The sequence below is a fragment of the Cygnus atratus genome, chromosome 1 (assembly GCF_013377495.2).
Source record: "Cygnus atratus isolate AKBS03 ecotype Queensland, Australia chromosome 1, CAtr_DNAZoo_HiC_assembly, whole genome shotgun sequence".
Lineage (NCBI taxonomy): Eukaryota > Metazoa > Chordata > Aves > Anseriformes > Anatidae > Cygnus > Cygnus atratus.
The window spans coordinates 194,510,757-194,524,171 of NC_066362.1; positions in this window are offsets into that span (position 1 = coordinate 194,510,757).

Here is a 13,415-nt window from a genome sequence, read left to right on the forward strand (position 1 = left end):
TTTGGGCATTTCTCCCTGTCACCATGATTAAAGATGAGATTAAAGTGGCCTCATAATCACATCTGCAAGCTCCCTCAGCCCTCGTAGATGCATCTTGTCAGGGCCCACGGACTTATGAATATACAGTTTGCTCAAGTGTTCCCACACCTGATCCTTGTCCACCAAGTGTACATTTTCCTTGCTCAAGTCTTTTCCACCTGGTTTCTGGGACTTGAAATTCCTGAAGGCCAGTCTTACTGATAAAGACTGAGACAAAGAAGGCATTCAGTACCTCAGTTGTCTTTCCGTGTGTAATCAGGTCTCCCATCTCATTCAGCAGTGTGACCACATTTTTCCTAGTCTTCCTTTTGCCACTGATGAAGTTATGGAAGCCCTTTGTGTTGTCCTTGACATCCCTGGCCAGGTTCAATTCAACAAGCTTTAGTTTTCCTAACTTCATCCCTGGACATTCGAACAATGATTCTGTGTTCCTCCAATGCTACCCATCCTTGATTCCACTCTCTCTATGCTTCCTTCTTGGCCAGGAGCTCTTTACTCATCTTCTCAGGCCTCCTGGTATTTTTGCCTGACTTCTTATCTTTTGTGAGGGACCACTCTCAGGTTTGAACTTCTATGTTTTAGAACTTTGCAAAATTATATGCAGTTATAGGAAGAAATGAAGCTTCTGCTAGGGTTTATGTAATGTTACAAAGTCAAGGGAGAGAAGAGTTTTTTCTTTCTCTTTTGTTCCTGACTAGTCTTAAACAATTGGAGGTAAAATGTTTCTAAGAGCAGAAGGAGGTTAGTCTCTGCTGGAGAGAAACCGAGGACTATCCTTATAGTAATGGGGCCCTGTAGCAGAAACATGGTGGGAAGTAGCTTGAGGAAAAGTATCACAGGCCCTAAAGAGGGATTGTGGGAGTGAGGGTAGCTGATGCTCATTGGAAAGACTGAACTCTCTGAGCACAGGAGATTTTGTTGTCAGACTCTGCTGGGAATGTGATGAGGATTAGAGAGGATGTAAGAGACTGAATAACTCCTTGCAGTAACTAGTATGCTTCCTGTAGTCTTTGGAGCTAGAGGTGGTGAGAGAGTATGTACACCTTCTTTATTGCTCCCTCTCACTCCAGGTTTATCAGGAATACAATCCCTTTCTAACAGCAGTGTGGACCCAGCAGACCTATAAAGGCAGATATTAAAATGAAACAGCTTCCACATTAAGATTAACAAGCATTAGAGCAATATGTCACTGCTTAAAGAGTATGAACTCTGGCTGCAAGCCTGGATGTTGTTACTCTATTAGGGCTATTATGTCAGAAAGAGTTCCCACGCTGCAGTACAACAAGCCTAGTGGAGAATGGCAGTGGCTAGATTTGACAGACATTTAATGGTATTGATGAAAGCCTGAAACTTTGAAAGTAGGACCTGTGTGCTGACAACTAGGTCCAAGCCTGTGAGAAGAAAGAAAGAGTCTAAGTAGGAAATCTGGATGCTAAGTATAGTGCTGGAGTCTATGGATACCCTGAGACTCCTTTTGAATTTGTAAGATGCCCTGCTTAAAAATGAAGGTGGTAAATTAAGCCAGTAGACCTGTGTTGGCAGATATTACCATATTTAATTACCAGGTGTAATTTCTCCTTTGTCTACATTGCTTAGATTAGCTGGTAGTAATAAATCACAGAGGAGATGGGCCTGAAAAGGTATTTGAGGCTTGAAAGATCATTCTCACAAACAGACACTGAAAAATGGATCTATGTCAAATTGTAAAACTGCACAAAAAAAAAAAATCTCAAAGTCTGTACTGGGGGAACAAGAGAATATTTACTGTTACTCGAAAGATAAAAACATTTCCAAGACAATTTGTAGAGTCTGCATTGAGCTCAATAAATATGCTCTAATACCACTAAATACAGTTTCACTAGCAAGGTCACAGGCAGACAGTGTGTTCTCTGTAGGTTAGAGTTTCTTCTCTTTACAGATGTGGGTTAACCCCATTCGGCAGCTAAACTCCACACAGCCACTTGTTCACTCCCCCACAATGGGATAGGGAAGAGAATCAGAGTAGTAAAAATGAGACAGACAGTTTAATAGATAAAGTAAAAACTGCATGTGCAAGCAAAGCAAAACAGGAAATTCATTCACTGCTTCCCACTGGCAGGCAGATGTTCAGCCATTTCCAGGAAAGCAGGGCTCATCACACTGAACGGCTGGGAAGACAAACACCATAACTCTGAATATCTCCCCTTCCTCCTTCTCTCCCCCAGCTGTTATGATGTCATATGGTATGGGACAACCCCTCCCAACCTCTTGCCAGCCCACAGCCTGCTCCTTGTTGGGGCTGGGTGAGAAACAGGAAAGGCCTTAATGCTGTGTAAGCACTGTTCAGCAATAGCTGAAACATTAGTGTGTTATTAACACTGTTTTGGCCACGAATCCAAAACATAGCACCATAAAATCTACTATGAAGAAAATTAACTCTATACCCACCAAAACCAGCACAGTAGGTAAAATGATTCAGTTTTACTCCAGGCTTGACTTGTGTTGAGCTGTAGGAGTTGCAATATAATCTTTAAACAGGATGATGTTCAAATTACAAATACTACTTAAATTTTAACTCTTTAAAATCATGCAGGTACAATTCAGGCAGCAAAGGATGGAAAATGCTTTAGTCCTTTTTCAGATTAAAAACTAGACATTAAAATAGATTGTTATGAATTTCTCCTCTTGTATTTCCCATATTATCAACTAGTCATGATCACACTTATTGCTTCCCTGATGACAACAATTAATTAGATAGTAATTAATAGCTTGTAATGACTTTCATTCCTTTCATGGAGTCCAGCAACTGAGTGGATCTAAGTAAGGATTCCATAAAAAGTTTTTGAGCATATGAATCTCATAGTCCATTGACATATGAGTGTGCTAAAATGTAGTATATTGGTATCGGTATAGCCTGTTTTTGTTTTAGAATTCAGTGTATTCTTAGAAAAGCAGAATGCCAGAAATGAGTTGGCAAATTGTCTGGTGCAAATCTGAAATGCAGCAATGACAATAGAATATTTTGCATGTGATAGATGTCTACTGTCTTCAAAGACTCATTCAATTTCCTCTCTTAGAATAAAACAACCGTGAAAACAAATAATTGTTTTACTTAAGCACAGAGGATTTACAAGGACATTCAACTGATTCTGGGCGCTTGTGTTCAGTATTTACAACTGATGGTTTCCAACCCCATACATAAGATTTTTGTCAACATATATTTAGGACTTAGTAATGAGCCAGCTACTACCCAAACAGACTTGTTTTAACTAAATAGTAAGGAATCTGTATGGTGTAGCGTATTTAAAGAAACTGATTGAGTGCTCCAAATAAAAAGGAGCTCGGTTAAACGACATTTAATATCTATTCCAGGAATGATACTCCAGACTATGAAAAATTGTCTTTAAAGGACAAGTAATCTCTGATGTTATGAAATAGCATTTCTTTTGTTTTCTTTTTCCAAGAGTATGTCTTCAATTTGTAAATCTCAGTTTGGTGAACTCAAATGATTTGACCCAGTTTATGATGCTACAGTAATATAAACAAATGACATCATGGTTTCCATAGCCTGAGTACTACTGACGTGGCAGTACAGGGTTTAGCGTATTAGACATCTGGAAATAACAAAACAGTACAACCAAAGGCATTTTACTTTCCACTTGGAAAGACCTTAATTGGACAGTAAAAGATCCTCTAAACTACTTAGATTACCTCTTTTTTTTTTTTTTTTTTTTTTTTTTCCTCTCTCTTTTTTAAACTGTATGTTCTGGTATTAATTTAAAACTTTATAATCAGCCTTGTTTCATTAACATGAATAAACATTTTGGTTTTATTAGTGGTCTCTGTTACAGAGCACATTTACAGAAAAAATATGCTAAGATTATATATACTGTATTTATGCTTCACTAAAAAATATTGTGTGTTTATGTGCATCATACAGTACTCCAAGTTGTAAGTTGGAAACATTGATGCATAGCTTGATTCTAAATGTTAGTTGGTTGCATTCAACGATTTACATAAGTTTTTTCAGTTATTTAGGGATCACTAATATAATGCACAATTAATATGCATTTATTTAAACTACTATCTCAAGAATCAAGAACTCTTGCTTGAAATTTATTGTGTTGGATGTTCTGCAAATGTTGGCAGCATGATCCTTGACACTGCTGCTTGTTTTGAATGTCCAAGCCCACTACTCTTTTACTGAAGGCTGCAAATATAGCCTACATATATTGAATATTCTATTTAATATATATGTAATATATTAAATACTCTTCGTCATGTAAATGCCCAATTCTGTAACCACAGCTTCATATGGAAACTCTGTTCAGTGATTGGTCTCTGTAGAGCTGGTTAGTTTTCCTACTTATGTAAAAGTGCACAAATTAAGCCCACAGCTAACCTAATAAGCATGGTCTTTCATTCTCCCCAGCCAAAGTTAGTGGATGATCCAACAAAACGGAGACAGTCCTGATTTGTCTTGATCTTCTGAGAAAATAGCGATCCTGTTTTGTACAAGTCATCCAGAAATATCAGCCCCAGAGGATGATATTTTTTATCTGCCTTTGCCTTTAACAGAAACCTTTAATAGGTACCAGTAGCTGTGGTCAGATGATGTTGCTGGGTCAGTATAAGGAACTAGACTCCATTCAGGCTTTATAAATACAGGAAAAAAAAAAAAAAGCTTATGGCTTATGTCCTTAAGAAAATTTGTGTATGTGCATGCATGGCATTCCATACATTTTGATGCTTTAATGTATGTTCTCTGGGCATCATCACTATAGATCTGTTCTAGCTGTTCTAGTTGCATTTTGCCATGATGTATGTAAATAATTCAGAGACAGACATTTTCATTATATGGGGTTATAAAATGAGGTACAGTTCATTGAAGAATCATAGATGATTTATGAAGCTCACTTAGTCCAAGTCCCTGCTAACAGCATATCTAATTAGATCAGGTTGCTCATAGACTCCTCTATTCCAAATACGAAACAAACTCTCCAGGCGATATGTTCAAGCATTTGACCACCCACATGGTGATTTTTTTTTTCCTAACATCTGATTGGAATTTCCCATGTTCTAACTTGTGTTTGCTGCCTATTGTCCTATCTGGACTGACTCTGACTTCTTGTATATGTCTAAACTGGGTTAAGTGCTCCTTAACTCTCTGTTCTTCTGCTGTGGGTGCTGCTTCGCTCCCACAGACTCTGCTAGTAGGCTTGAGGGACTAGGGAAGCCAAAGGACAAGGCTCAGTGAAAACTGAGTCAAAAAAGGCATCAAGTACCTCAACTTTTCTAATGTCGCTGGTCATGAGATCCTCTGCCCCTTGGGCAATGGGTCAACATTCTCCTTGCCTTTTCTTTAGCTGTCAGTGTATTCATAAAACCTTTTCTTGTTGACCTTCATCTCCCTTGCTAGTTTCAGCTTCAGCTGAGCTTTGGCTTTGCAAACTCTACTGGACATGTGCAGGCAATGTCTTTTTGTTCTTCTCAAAGAGCTTGTTGCTGCTTCCACCTTCTGGGTCCTTCATCTTCGTGTTTGAGCTCAGTCAGGAACTCCATGTCCATCCATGCTGGACTTCTGCCATACTTGCTCAACTTCCTGTACTGTGGACAGATATCTGTGTGCATTTTGGGGTATTTATCTAGATTCTAAAGCTCTCTGAAGATTATTTATTTATTTATTTATTTATTCAATAGCAATTAATAGAGCACAGACTGGGGCCAGAGTGCATTATTACATTTCCCCTGCAAGAACTCTACTTTTTTAAGAATTGCTTGCTCCCTTTCCTGCAGAAAAATCTGGCTCTGCATTATTACATTTCCCCTGCAAGAACTCTACTTTTTTAAGAATTGCTTGCTCCCTTTCCTGCAGAAAAATCTGGCTCTGCATTATTACATTTCCCCTGCAAGAACTCTACTTTTTTAAGAATTGCTTGCTCCCTTTCCTGCAGAAAAATCTGGCTCTGCATATATACATACTAAGTCTTTGATGAAAAAACCTCCCCAAGCTCACTGCAGTGCAATTGTTTGTTACTAAACTGGTGACATCATCCTGGTTAAAGAACTATAGACCAACAGCAAACAATAAAATTTTCCTTTGTAAAGTCAAGTTTCTGCAACAAGTCTCTAATGCATAGAGAAATACAAGTCAACTTTTCCTGTCATAACAGTAGAGTGAATAAGTTTGCTGGGAATGCAACAGGATAGGATTGTTCTCCTCATACTTAAAACTTCTTATACCTTCTTCATATAATTTTATTTCTTCCCTACTTCCAAAGTTGAGAGATGACTGAAGGGACAATGGCAAAAAAATAAGCCTGTAGCATACAAAATCTTCACCCTATCCAATCTGGCTCTTCAAGTAAGTACTAGAATTGCAGCAATTCAGCAATTATTATTATTTTTTTTCCCAACACTGTCCACAGTGTTGGATCAGATACAGTTGACATTCAACCGCCTATTCCTGAGATATAACAAGGACACTTCCCCCCCCGCCCCCAACATTTTTTTTTTTCAAATCAATGGAGAGAGATCACAGAATTACAGAATTGCTGAGGTTGGAAGGGAACTCTCAAAATCATGTGCGCAAGCAGGGTCACATAAACAGGTTGTCCAGGACCAGCCATGTCCTGCTGTGTTTTGAGTATTCCCAAGTTGTAGATTCCAGAACTCCTCTGGGCAATCTCCTGAGGCATTCAACAACCACCACAGCAAAAAAGTGTTTTCTACTTACCAGAGATCCACCTTTTGAACTCCTATGGAGAGAGTTCCAATGTTTTATTCCCTTCTTTAACAACACAGAAAAAAAGGAGAAAAAGAATATTAGTTCTTTCATTAAAACAGTATTTTTATTCTTTCCCTTTTGGGAGGATACATTTGGATTTTATAAAAAATGATAATCACAGTGGAAGAACATGCTCCTTGTTTGCATAATAGCTTACAGTTTTCAGGGTCTAAAATATTTTGCCATGAAGTAAGGGTACACATCAGTTTCAAGTTCAGAGTTTAAAACAGATCACTGTATATAGCAGGTTACCTGGGCTATAAGCTCTAGGGCAACCTTTTTTTGAAAACAGGCACTCAACAGTCTTGATGATAAGAATCAAGGGACAAGGAGACCATATATGAAAGACCTTGACTCACAGGAGGAGGGAAGGCTTGTTACTTGGAGTATAAATGAAATTTATTTTAGATAGGCGCACCTGAATTCTCAGTTTTATGTGCTTTTTTCCTAAGTTGCTGACACTTGAGTTCCTGATGAAAGTGTAACGCCAGGTTTCCACATTAGGAGTAGAGATTGTTTTCAGTAAGAAATTAGTCTGGTAGATAAGGACACAGTTCTGCTGGATTTCTGTCTGAAGACTGCCTAAAATCAGATGTCCCATTTGGTGGCTGCTCTAAACACTGATCTGTTAGGCAGAAAATAGTTGCTACCATGATCAGCTATGCCATTAACAAAATACTTAATGAATCTCTTAAAAAATGGTAGGAAACAATATTTTCTGAGCTGATAGTTGGATCCACAGCTGGATTTTGAAAAATATAGTGATTAACTACATTAGGTGATTTCACTCCCAGTGGTAGGCAGAATTAGGTTTTGTAAAACTGTATCTTAAACCAATTGTGTGTTTCTATTCTACAGAGAAAAATTATAATTGGCTTCTGATGATGAGTATTACCAGTCCACGTCTAGTCATGATTCAGTAACTGAGTGAGTGTTCAAACTTAAGGAGAGATTTATGTGCATAAAATGTTCTAGTATAGAACATTCCCATGGTGGTAGTTGAAATGTCACACAAGAAAGCTGATAAATGGGTGAGAGGGATAATCACAGAATTCCCACAGATGAAAGATATTGAAGAGTAAGACTATAAAGACGATATTAGGAGAATAAAAAATATACCTGTGTTAGAATATGTAAAAAAGAGAAAAGAGAACATTGCAAACCTTCCCTGGTTATAGATGTTTTTGAAACTTGAAGAGACTCCAGTGCACAAAGGAGAAAGTTCAGACTTACACAGCTTCAGCAGACATTTAGTAAACAACTGTGCAGAGGCTTTGCACCTCTTTAATGGCCCTGACAAATTGTTTCCAGCTCCTGTGATATAAATGAGATTGACGTGATGAAGAAGGAAAGAATGCATACTGTCTGCTAGCATTTTGCTGGTCTGAATCAAGATATTAGCACTGTGGGAAAAAAAAAAAAAGAAAAAGGCTATGTGCCGTGGAATACTTTGACATGATTTTTGAGAAATTAGGCTAATTTTCTGTTGACTCTGCAGTTTATAATATTTAGAAATGCAACACAGTCCCAGACAAGTACATTTTGAAAGATGGATAACATCTGCTTTGAACTTGCTAGATGCTGCAAAATAGACTATAGGCAGAAAACTCAAGTGTTTAATAACATCCTCTTTCCTTGGCAGGATTATTTCCATTGCTGAAAGCATGCTCTAGTTGCAGATAAAGTACATGGCACTGGTATCCTCTTTGAATTGTTTTGAAATTTAAGAGGAGACTCCAGTAACAAATAAAAGTTGAAGTTGTGTTGCATGGATGAAAATTGAATAGAATACAACTTTTAGTGGCTTGGCTCAATCATTTGTAGCTTTATGTTTAAAAACAACTTTCAGGAGAAACATGCGAAAGGAAAAAGAATAAATAATAACTTCTCAAGTGCATCAACAGCAAGAATCCTAACAAAGAGTTTATGTGATGAAGAAATAATGCAGATTTAAATGGTGTGCCTGCATCTTGAACACTGCATACAGTTCTGGCCACTCCAGCTATGAAAGGTCACAGTAGGGTAAGAAGAAAGTACAAACAAGAGTGACAAGAGCAACTGAAATATTAGGTAAACTAAAGACACTTTTTCTAGGTTAGAAAAACAAAATTATAAGAAAGAAATCTGTGATTAAACATTAATGGCACAGGGACGATGAATCCTTGGTCATTGTTAAGTGGCTCCCAGTCTAATCTGATTAACAGCAGTCTCAATACAAACAGGAAATCCTTTTGTTATAATCTGTGATTAAATGTAGGATATTGCCATCGTATGTTGTGAATGCCAAAAATACAAGTGTGTTCAAGATGAGACAAGACATAATCATGACTCTTCAGGTACTGCTAAACACGATGCAAACTCCAAATGTACTATCCAGTTCAGGAGGTTCCTAAATACCAGACTTCCAGAAAGTGGGTAGGTATGAGTGAGAAGTCACTCTTTAACTGCTCTCATCTCACATTGATTCCTGAAGCATCTGAAACATTCACTGCAGGCCAAGTCTAAGATGTGATGTGAGGTCAGGTACATCTCTGAGCTGTGCTGGGGGTCTGGTGCTCAGTGCATACTAGAGCTGTGGGCATTTTTGACTTGCAGTGGAGGGAACACCTCTAATGAAGGATCAACTTCCAAAAGGAGAAGTAGGTAGCAATGTTGCCAAACACTTCTTTGGAATAAGTGAAATTCTTGACTGGAAAGTAACAATATAAGTAAGATACTGCAGACACAACAAGAACACGTGGTGAGGGAGAAAAATCAAGGACCACAAAGCCAATGGCTTTTTGATCAGAAATCATTGAAAGTAGGGAAAGTTACAAGGGTAACTGTGCACACTGAGCAATTTATAATTAAATGCAAATGGAAGAGACCAAAGCAGCCAAATCACCACATTCTGTGGCTTGACTGAAAGACATTTGTGAAAGCTGTCACAGAAGGTCCTTGTCTGACAGAAATAAAAATAAAACTGTGTAGAGTTGGCATTCAGGGATTGCGGTAGGTAAGAAAGTCTTGAAGTTTGGGTCGTTCTCCTTGTAAGCAAAAAGAATGAATTCTCTAAAAAGTGAGATAAAATAAACACACAGTCATTACATGTAATGAACTGGAGATCATAGAAGAAAAACCACTAGTTTTTCCAAGATTAAAACAGAGAATAAAATCATGACATTTTTGCTCAGAACAGTGGTCTGATGAGGCTAGCCCTAACATTTAGTCTTAGTCTTTTATAGCAGAAAAATGATACAGGAAATAGTGAGATAGTTCTCTGTTGAGTATCTGCTCCCCCAGTATAATAAAAACAGGCAGCATTTTTTTAAACTTAGCTTTAATTAGGTTAGTGGGAAATAAGATGACTTGAAAAACATTGCTGATAAGATGCAGAAGAGAGAAATAAGCTAATATTTTCCACATGCAAAGATCTGAAAGCTAGTCTTAGCATAAATTATCCAAGTTTTATAAACTTGGATACATCAGGATCAAATAATATTACTTATAGCTCATGACTCTGTACAGACCAAGATTATTTTGCTCTAGTGGGAGGTGTCCCTGACCATGGCAGGGGAGTTGGAATTAGGTGATCTTTAAGGTCCCTTCCAACCCAAACCATTCTATGATTCTATTTTGTGTTAGTGATAAGTCAGTAAAATAAGGAATCTGCATCCAAGCAGTGCTCCTCTGGTACCAAACCTGTGCTTATGCAGAGGTTTCCATCTGCAGGTGCCCTGAAATCTTTACAGCTTACTTTCTGAATTTGTGTACAATGCTTAGGCAGCTATCTAAGCAGCCAGATTTTTATGCTGGCCTCATCACTGGAAAAAAAAAATTATCTCACATGCTGAGACTTTTAACTAGGGAGTTCAGCTACTCACTGCTCCCCATCTTATCAGCAAAAGACATGCACATTAACTGACTGATCCAGATTTTGAATCACCCCGAGGAAAGTCATGTTGTCCCTATTGATTGCACAGGGAGTAAAGGAAACCTGCACTTTTTACCTGAGCTCTGGAGGATGCCTAGAGATCATCAGGACAAATCAAGTCCTGCGGACATGGCAACCTTTAGAAAGGGATTCATCTGCCTATGCAGAAGCACTGGAGCCATTGGAAATGTCCTTGCACATCCAAAGTATCCTACACAGGTTTCATGGTAGACACTGTCCGCTCTGGAGCTGGAGTGGATGCCAGGCAGGACACCCATGGATACCTCAGATGGCTTGAGATGCCTGAATCCTTCCCAGCAGGAGAGGCCTGGCTGTTAGCAATGACAGAAAAAAGTTAGAAATAATTTTGACAGTGACATCCTGACAGGGCAGGCTAGCACGAAACAGGTCTCCAAGGAAGTTAAACCCTGCCTGCCCTTGAGATCTCATAAAGCACATAGTGATGGTATCTGTTGTCTCTTTCAGTCTCCACAGTGGTGTTTCATACCAGAAATGCTGCCATAGATATTTTTTTTGTCATTCCTGGAGATGAGCTTCCAGCTGGCAAACTGCATTCAGCCATTTTTAATTAGGGAGGGTCAGGCTGGGTGTTAGGAAAAGGTTCTTCACAGAGAGGGTGGCTGGGCACCTGAGCAGGCTCCGCAGGGACCTGATCATGGCACTGAGTCTGCTGGAGTTCAAGAAGTGTTTGGGCTATGCTCTCAGACACGTGGTCTGATTTTGGGGTGGTCCTGTGTGGAGCCAGGAGTTGGACTCGAAGGTCCTTGTGGGTCCCCTCCAACTCCTGATATTCTATGTTTCTATGTTACATGTACGCCAATTCTACTTTTGATATGGATCCTTCTACATGCAGCCACTGCAACTAGGTTTATATGCAATGCACCTAACAGTGAAGAATAAACATGATTTTACATTTAGAACCAGTGAATCAGAAATTTTTCTGGTGACATTAGCTTTGTTTTGCAGTACTCCTTCTGGAACATTCCCTGCATGGGTCTCAATACTGGCCTGGCAACCAGCAGGGATAATCCATCAGTGTAGGAGAGCTGCTCCATGTGATTTGTGTTTGCATGACTGTATGGAGACCAGAAGTTATTTATAAAAGGGATACTGGAAACATGCACACCAACTTGCAGGCTGGGTATTGATCCACCGCATGTTCTGATCAATAAAGACAGGCTGTACTTTGTTTTGCAGCTCATTGTAAAATGAATTAAAATTGAGGGAAGAAGGACATCTTGGACTTTCAATGGATGCAGTTGATTTTCATATGTTGTATGATTATTCATCAATCAAAAGTTTAATTCTTACTTTACAACAGGCTCTAACAAATTCTCACATGGAACACTGCAAAGCTCTCTGTGGTATGCAGCATTTCATAAAGACATAACTCATGTAATGAAAGGAGTAGTCCTTCCATTAAATTTTCTTTGCTTCAAGATTTAAAATTTTAGCTGTGTGTCTGTGTATGTATGTATATAGTGATCACGTGTGAAGACATACCCAGGCATTTCTATTGCAAGGCTCCATGGGAGAGGTGCCTGGTAAGATCACTACAAACTGTCTTGACTGCATTTATTTTCCATGTGTTTTTCTCCATTGCCTGAGCGTTTCTCCAGGCTTATGTGGTCTGATGTTTTCACTTTTTTTTTTTTTTTTTTTTTTTTTTCAGAGACTGTCCTTGGCAGGTGGCACGCAGACAGGTCTGTAACAAAATCAGGCCCACAGAAGCAATCACCAGGCTCAACTCTCAGAAAAGCAAAGCCTTGTTATCAAAAAACCATCCGAAACCTAAAAAGTTTTTCCAGGTACACCTCTTCCTTCTGCCAACGACAGAAAACTGCCAAGCACCTGCATTCCTCTTGATGTTCAAATCCTGAGGGGATGGACCCAATCTTGGTGAAAGCCAAGGGGATGACCAGGCCCGGGGGGGTTGTATGGATTTTTTTTGGGAGTGCTGCTCTCGGCCCCGAGGTTTTATGGATTTGTGTGTGTGTGGGGGGTGCTCTCCCCCTGCTCAGCACAGCCTCCAGGGTTAATTTCAACCAAACCCGGGACAGGCAGAGCCTGGACATCCGCTAGGCCGCGCTCCTCGCCCGGGGGCAGCACCACCGCCAGGACCGGGCGAGCTGCAGGCGCTGCCATAGCAACACTGCTCACTGCCACCCGGCAGGGGGCGACAAAGCACCGAGGACATGTCGCCGTGAGGGGACGGGGGGGGACGAAGCCGCCGGGGAGCCGGGACCGGCCTCGTCCCCTCCACGTCCCCTCACGGGGACAGCTCCGCGGCGACCCGCGGGGAGGCTCTCTCTCAGGGAGCCAAGGCAGTAGTTGTACCTCCCAACCTCCCTCGTTCCGCTTTCCAAAATTAATTAATTAATTAATTAATTTATACACGTTATCCTCCAGCTTTTACATCAGCTGTCCTCACCTGACTGCACTGCATCAGCCCAGTTTGCATGGAAGTTACTGGTTTCATACCACAGCTGCTGGTGGTAAGAAGGGCAGCCGGTGCTGGGCTCCCTGTGTTTGCACTCTGCCATCAGGAAGCCCCTATAGCTCATGCTGACTCTCACAGCTCCTACATACTGTGTTTTTTATGCATCTCCCCTTATTTTATTGAATGTTTTTATGTTTCCTCCATGCAGTCTGTGAGATGCTTTAGGGGTGCTTTCT